Below are 8,799 nucleotides of genomic sequence, written 5' to 3'. Positions count from 1 at the left end.
TCCAAATAAGTATTTGAATTAATTTTTGAGAAAACTATTTTTTAAGTCCTATAAGTTGTATTTTTTTTAATTTTCGTCTTGTTATCTACAAATTTACATACTTAGTATATTAACTTGCACTTGTTTTTTCTAATTTTGGTCTTATTATTTATAAATTCACATTCTTAGTACCCTAACTTATTTTTTCCCCAATTTTAATCATTTTTTTACCGAAATTTGAGTTTTTTTTCCATATGGTGGAGAATAATGGGGGATCACCATTCATTTTTTATGTGCATCGTTATCGTCAGTTAGACAATTACTGGTGGTCAGTTCGAATTCCAGACAAAAAAGTAATGAAATTAAAAAAAAATGTAAATTAATGTACTAAGAATGTGAATTTATAGATAACGAGACCAAAATTGAAAAAAAAAAAATACAAGTTAATATACTAAGAATATGAATTTGTAAATAACATACCAAAACTAAAAAAAAGTTAATTTTCTCTTAATTTTTAGTAATTCCATATTTCTATAAGTTAGCACCTCAACACTATAGAAAAAAAAAACAAAACTTATTGGACGAAAACTTTTTGTTCTAAATCTGTAACAAATTTTGTGAGAAAATAAGAAATAGTTGCTAATTAACAATAAAATTAACAATGAAAAAGTTTTATCATAAATTAACAACAAATAATATTTTGTCACAAAATTTATTATCAATTAGCGATGAAATTCGATATTCGTCGCAGAGTGTATGACGAATTCGATATTCATTATAAATTTTGCAACAAAAATGATATTCATTGCAAAATTTATGATAAATTCAGAATTCATCACAAAAGCTTCCAAAATATATGGAATTGATACAGTTAATTCTGTGACGAATCCATGGATTGTCACATATTAGTAAAAAATTAAAATAATAATAATAAATGTGTCTGAAATTGATCAAGAGACATAGAGAGCTCAGAATGTCATAAAATCAATGTCTATGTGTTTGTCTTATTTTTCTGATTGTGTAAATACTCTCAAACATAAGTTTGACCCAATATATTAAAATCAGTGATTTTTTGAATATAAATTAGATTTTTCAAACACATTCATGTTCAGAAAATTACTGATCTCAATATATAATGTCAAATTGGTATTTGAGATATTTGTATAATTAGAAGTTTTATACGAACATATAAAACTGATTTCATATCATTCTGAGCTCTCTAGGTATATATACGGGTTTCAGACATATTTATTCATTTTTTTTTTTTAATTCTACGATGAATCCTAGAATTTATCCTAAAATTAAAAAAAATAATATGTCTGAAATCGATTGAGGGACCCAGAGTACTCGGAATGATATAAAACTAGTTTCTATATGTTTGTCTAGTTCTCCTAATTATATAAATGTCCTGAAGTATCAATTTGACCCAATCTAAAACATCAATAATTTTTTGAATACGAATTATATTTTTTAGACACATTCAAATTCAAAAATTACATATCTCAATATAATGGATCAAATTGATATTTGAGGGCATTTATATAATTAGGAGATTTATATGAACACATAGAAATTGGTTTCATGTCATTCTGAAATCTTTAGGTTCATATGCAGATTTCGAACACATTTATTTTTTTTATTTTTTATTTTTCAATTCTACGATGAATCCTAGGATTCGTCAATAATTTTGTGATGAAACCCCTGGATTTCTTGCCAAATCTACGATGAATCCTAGGATTTGTCATAAAATTGAAAATAAAAATATAAATAAATAAAAGTGTATAAAATTTGTTGAGGGACCTAGAAAGCTCGAAATGAGATGAAATTAGTTCCTATGTATTCTTCTAGTTCTCTTGATTATATAAATGCCCTCAAATATCAATTTGATTTAATATATTGAGATCAATGATCTTTTAAACATGAATTAGATTTTTCAAAAATATTCATGTTAAAAAAATCACTTATCACAATATATTGGGTTAAATTAATGTTTAAGAGTATTTATATAATCATGAGGTTTATATAAACACATAAAAACTAATTTTATGTCATTCCGAGCTCTCTAAGTCCATATCTCGGTTTCTAACATATTTATTTATTTTTACTCTCTTTTTTCAATTATACGATGAATCCTTGGATTCGTCGCCAAATTTGTGACGAATCCTAGGATTCATCGCATAATTGAAAAAAAATAATAGATAAATAAATATGTTCAAAATCAGTTGAGGGATCTAGAGAGCTTAAAAAGATATGAAATCAGTTCTTATGTGTTCGTCTAGTTCTCCTAATTATATAAATACCTTCAAACAAAAATTTGATCCAATATATTAAGATTAGTGATTTTTTTAACATGAATTAGATTTTTTGAACACATTCGTGCTCTAAAAATCTTTGATCTCAATATATTAGGTCAAATTGATGAGGACATTTATAGAATCAGGAGATTTATATGAACACATAGAAATTGGTTTCATGTCATTTCGAACTCTCTAGGTCCATATACAAGTTTCTAGCATATTTTGTTTTTTTAATTCTACGATGAATCCCTGAATTTGAAGCAAAATCTACGATGAAACCTACGATTCGTTGCATAATTGAAAAAAAATTCAAAACAATAAATGTGTTCGAAATCGGTTTAGAGACCTTGAGAGTCAGAATGACATTAAACTACTTCCTATGTGCTTGTCTAATTCTAATGATTATATAAATGCCCTCAAATATCAATTTGACCTAATATATTGAGATTAATGATTTTTTAACATCAAAGTGACTCTAACATGTTCAATCAATAACTCGTTTTAGTATTTTTATTAAGTCATTAACCGATTAAAGTCTATCTAATTACCTTAGTTATGAAAAATATATATTATGTCACATCGATACTTGAGGGCATAAATATAATCAAGAGAGCTAAACAATGCATAGGAACTAGTTTCATATTATTCCGATCTCTCTAGATCCATCAACTAGTTTCAAAGACATTTAGAGGAATTTTGATGTTAAAAAACATAGCTCTCGATATATTGAGTCAAATTGATGTTTGAGAGCATTTATATAATCAGGAGAACTAGACAAAAATATAAGAACTAGTTTCATATCATTCTGAGTTGTCTACATCCATATGTTGATGATGTTGATATATCCACATGGCTTAGAGGGAATTAAGGAAAGGAGGAGGGGCAATTTGGTCAAATCATTGTAGCACCCGGCCCTTTTAGGTTCTATTCATGCATGAGAGAAAGGGGGTTCGTGTTTTGGGTTGCGCCACCACCATAAGGAGGGAGAGCTTCTTCTCTTCGTTCCAGGACCTTGTCGCCGGCCGCGAGCCACCGTCCCCCTCTGCTCCTCTATCCTTCTCCTCTTGCCAGGCCTGCTTCGCCGCCACTAGCTCGAGGATGCCGACGCCGATGACATTCATCTCTTCCCTCTCCCCTATCTCTCTCTCTAGGGCTCTCTCTTCTGCTTTTTTGCACGCTGTCGCCTCGCGCACAGGGGTCTTCTTCTCCGCCGCAACGATGAACTTAGGGGGCTGGTTCGGGTTTCGAGTGGGCCGCCGAGAAGAGGGTCTTCTTCCTCCCTCTCACATTCCTCGCTGACGACGACACCGACCGGTGGCTGCTCCTCTCCTTTTCTTCCTTCGGTTGTCCCTTCTCCTCACCCACGCAACCCTCGTCTCAGACGCTGCCGCCGCTTCCTCTCGCGATGTCGTAGCCACCTCTCATCCTCCTTCGATGCTGCTGTTTCATCTCCCATTCGTGCATACCACCGGCAACACCAGCGGTCGTCGCCTCCTCTCCCCCATTCACACACAGTACCAGCGAGGCAAGCAACAATCGCCTCCCTTTCCACGCGAACACTGCCGCTTTACCTCCTCTCTCGTCGCCTTCGCTAGCCGCACGGGTGCATGCCACCATCGCATGGACCACCACCCTTGTTTCTCTGGTGGTTGCCACTTTCTAAATTTGTCAGCACTCTAGTGGTCACCTTCCAGCGACAGCCTACTGGTGTTGGTCATTTGCATGTCACGTGGCACATCAAATTAATAAAAATCAGGAACTCAAATAGACTAAATGAAACACGTGTAGTAAGGAGTCCCAAGTCGTATTTTTTTCCAAGGCTAACTAGTGAATGTATGCATATCCTAGAATCGATTCAAATTGAGTTCTTCGAATGAGATCAAGAACAAATTCAAGTAAGGTTGATCTCCTCTAAACATTATCACCTCCATTTCATCAAATTAGCATCAATCTATCATCATTAACTCAAGAACTTCAACTCACAAATTATCCATTCTCACACATGATCATTAACATACAACTGAGGTAAACAATCCGAATTTCAAGTTAATCATTCAACATTGAAACTCTATCTCGGATACCACAAATCTAATGTAAAGAACAAGAATTAACTAACTAAATTACCAAAACTAAACAAGCTTGTGTTAACAGAAATTCTAATTCAAAACAGAATCTAAAATGCAATTTCTCATCAAGATTCGGATTGCAACATATAAACAAAATCAGAATTACAGGAAAGACATCAGATATGGGTTTTCAAAGAAAATTCAAACAAGAACTGAAATAAGAAAGGAAATTCAAAGATTAAAGTGTAAGCCACCTATCAGATCTTCAGATCTGAGCAATTCATGAACGATTTAAAAGAAAACAAAAACCCTAAACATTCCACTACCCAAATCCAAGTTCAAACCACTATAATCTGCAGAGCAACAGAAATGCTTGAAGAAACCTCCCCTCAAACATTCAACAACGATCACCAAGCTCCCAACTATCACCAGAAGATACTCACAGCTGTTGGAAACCTCCCCTCAAGCTCACATCCATTTGATAATTCCACCAGCCGAAGAACAGAGCTCAAGTTCTGGAAATCGCAAACCAGATCGATCGGCCAAATCGACCCAAGTTAGCTGCGGAATGGAGATCGGAAGTGGATCAGAAACTCTCGGAAACCTCCCCTCAAGGTCTGGTGGATACGAATTCGCTGATCGGAAACCTCCCCGATCAGGAATGTGGCGTTGGAACATAATCGAAATCGCGGCTGAGAAACCTCCCTCGGCTGCTCTCTGATCACCGGAAGATGGACACTGGAATCTTAAGATCGCCGTCGTCGAAAAAATTTGAATCTCAGATCTGGAATTCATGAATGGGAGTTGCGGCGACGATGATGAACAGTGGCCTTTGTCGCGGAAATGCTGAGCTCATCGTGTACTGTAGCTTCTCGTCCCTTTTAAATCCTCCTCAAACTTGATCGGGCGGTCCACATGTTTCTGGGCTCAATCAACGGCTGGATGAACTCAGATCTGGATCAAAGTCGCTGGATCTTCATCAATGGCTCAGATCTACTCCTCATTAGGTCGGATGGATCAGATCCTTGACGGATGACCCAGATCTCTTAGATCTTCAATGAACGACTACGACTATTCTGGAGCTTGATCGCTTCGTTTAGCCCTTGATTTGAGCCCAAATGTGATCTGATTTGATCGGGTCCATGACCCTTTTGATGCCTACAAAATAATAAGTAAATATTAGTATCAAATACCATGATAATTGGCTAAATTGTAATTAAGTCCAAGATCACATGCAATTATAAAATATAATGTATATGTGAGATTAAACTATAAAAAGACCATTAAAAATGTACATTATGAATTAAAATAATGTAGCAAAATCATGGTTATCACCTACCCATCGCCTTGGTCGACCCATTGCCTCGATCCGATATCCATCCAACACTCCACAACAATAGGTCGCGCTGTCGGCTCCTCAGATCTATTGATCCAATTCTCCGACGCTCGACCCGCAGTGTCATATGCCTCTGATGTCGATCGGGCCCCCGAACCTTTGTTGTTATTATGTTCTGACCGGACTTGTGTAATGTTTTATGTCCCGACCTTCGTGTCGTTTTGTATCTCGGCTTGCGCATTGATATCCTATCTTGATCTGTGCTAGTGTCCTATCTCGGCCTGCGTACCGATGTCTTATCTCGTCCTACGTATCGATATTTTAGCCCGACCTGCGTGCCGAGGTCGCATCTGGATTCGTGTCGCCGCTTCCAGCTCCGTGACGCGTCTGGCTCTGCTTCATCAGATCCAGCTCTTCATCCAGCTTATCTATCTATGCTTCCGGGTCACGACAACTCGACCAGCGTCCCATACAAAGGTGCCCCCCGGGCCAGGGTACGTTCCCGTACTCACTCCTTATTCATTTTATTATTCTAATATTAGTCGGTTACTTATATATTCATTGGATCTGCCTCGAGCCTCAGGGTACCAGGGACCGGGGCAACTCGATCGCTGGCTGTAGGTAGCGTTGACCAGAGGACTTCTGACGACTTGGTCAACATAGAAGTCATCTCAGCATACCCCCCTCCCCTTCGGTGTTGATACAGTCTGACCTGGCTGTTGTTTTGATGTTGACACTGATTTAAGTTTGTATCAGATGTTAATTGAACTCGGATTGATTACTGATCAAGGTTGATCATGTGGAAGGGAAAAGTCCAAGTTGGAAACTTGGCACGCGAAGTCGGAGAGGGCTCGGTAGCTCGTTCTCCGGACTAGGTCAGAGAGGGCTCGGTAGCTCATTCTCCGGACTAGGTCAGAGAGGGCTCGGTAGCTCGTTCTCTGGACCGGACAAAGTCGGAGAGGGCTCGGTAGCTCATTCTCCGGACTAGGTCAGAGAGGGTTCGGTAGCTCGTTCTCTGGACCGGACGAAGTCGGAGAGGGCTCGGTAGTTTGTTCTCCGAATTAGGTCAGAGAGGGACCTAAGTGGACATTCCATGGTACATTGGATCGGTCGGCAGACCGATCCAAAGGATAGGAATGGATCGGTCGGTGGACCGATCCAGGAAACTAAGTTTCCATGGATCGTGCCCGTGACCGATCAGAAACACTCGAGCACATCGAGTAATCGATCAGATCGATCAGAAACACCGAGCACATCGAGTAATCGATCGGTCTTGAGACCGATCGGGAGATGGTATTGCGAAGAGAAGAAGGCGGGATCGGCCGTGGAGACCGATCCACTGGCACCGATCGGTCTCCACGATCGATCGGACAAGTCGCGACCGATCAGATATGTCCGATCGGTCCATGGATCGTCCGTGACCGATCCACACAATCGATTTGTTCATTGTTTCGCGATTCCTCCACCGCATTTGATCCGCTCGATACATGTGATATAACCCTCTGTGCTGTTAGCTTTTGAGTTTGCAGGATCACAGGTATCATTCCAAGCCTAATTTCAAATTAAGTCCATAAGAGGAATACGACAAATGGCCTTTCTGCTGTGATTCGCGGCGCATGGTGAATTTGAAGCATCAACGGCTACTGGTGTGATCTGGCTGCGATCCGCTTGACTCCTGGTGATTGATTCGAGCTCAGAAGACACCAGTGAAGACTGTGATTTCAGTGGTGTGAGTTCAGAGAACCAGGTAAGGAGGAAGAGGGATTGGCTGCAGCGATGATTCTGTGCAGTTTGACCACGATCTGTGACAGCAGAGAACAGGGGCTTAAGAAGCAGTAAAAAGCGAGAAGAAAAAAAAAACAAGAAAGCAAGAAAGTGAAAAACGTTCTGTTGATCGTTTAGGTGTGCTAAGTTCTTGAGCTCTCGGGTGAGAAACTGCTATCTGTGAGTTCTCTGTTTCCATTGATCCTCGCGTGGTTGTAAGCGTTAGTTCATTCTTCTTTGCCACCGAGCTCTGTAAGTCTTGTGCTTTAACATATATATTTCTTGAGACTTTGTGGAGAGGTTACTCCACCGAGAAGGAGGATCTTTAGCCAGAATTTATCCGGGGTGCGATCTACCGAAGATCAAGGGGTCGTCCACCTTACGGACACGCCGAGGAGTAGGGGCAAGTTATCCCCGAACCTCGTAAATCCGTGTGTTAGTGTGCTTGTTTCCTCTTTGTTTTAGTTTCCTAATTCCGCTGTGCTAACAAGTTCCTTTGTAGAAATTTGTGTTTAAGTTTTTAAGAGGCTATTCACCCCTCCCCCCCCTCTAGCCATCTAAGATCCCAACATTCGGGACGTCGCGATTCGATCAACATTTCATCCACCTCACCTGATGGTCCCTCTGACTCAGTTTCTGGACAGGATCAGCTGATTTTGGTCACATTTATTTATTTTTAATTTTTTTATTCAATTATGCAATAAATCATAGGATTCGTCGTCAATTCTATGGCAAATCTTAAGATTCTTCGCTAATTCTGTGATGAATCCATGGATTCATTGCAGAATTAAAAAAATAAATAATAAATAAATGTGTCCAAATCCTGTTGAGAGATCTAGAGAGCTCAGAATAGAATGAAACATGTTCCTATGTATTAGTCTAGTTCTCCTGATTATATAAATACCTTTAAACATCAATTTGACATAATATTTTAAAATCAATAATTTTTTAAATATGAATTAATTTTTTTAGACACATTTATGTTCAAAAAATTACTAATCTTAATATATTAGATCAAATTGATATTTGAGCGTATTTATATAATCAGGAGAACTAGACAAACATATAGAAACTGATTTTATGTCATTCCGAGCTCTCTGAGTCTCTCAACCGGTTTCAGATATCTTCATTTAAGTTTTATTTATTTTTAATTTTAAGACGAATCTATGGATTCATCACTAAATCTACTACAAATTTGATGATGAAAATATTTTTGTCGCCAAAAACCCTAAATATTCCCCACTCACCTGATTCCCCTATTTCCCTAACCTTTTTTTTTTCCTTTGGCGGCAACGACTTTAGCGGTAATTCCTCTCCTACACGGACGATCTCCTCTTGGTAACCTTCCTCTCTCTCC

Source organism: Zingiber officinale, chromosome 8B, assembly GCF_018446385.1.
Source record: "Zingiber officinale cultivar Zhangliang chromosome 8B, Zo_v1.1, whole genome shotgun sequence".
NCBI lineage: Eukaryota > Viridiplantae > Streptophyta > Magnoliopsida > Zingiberales > Zingiberaceae > Zingiber > Zingiber officinale.
Note: the sequence above shows the minus strand (reverse complement) of the source record.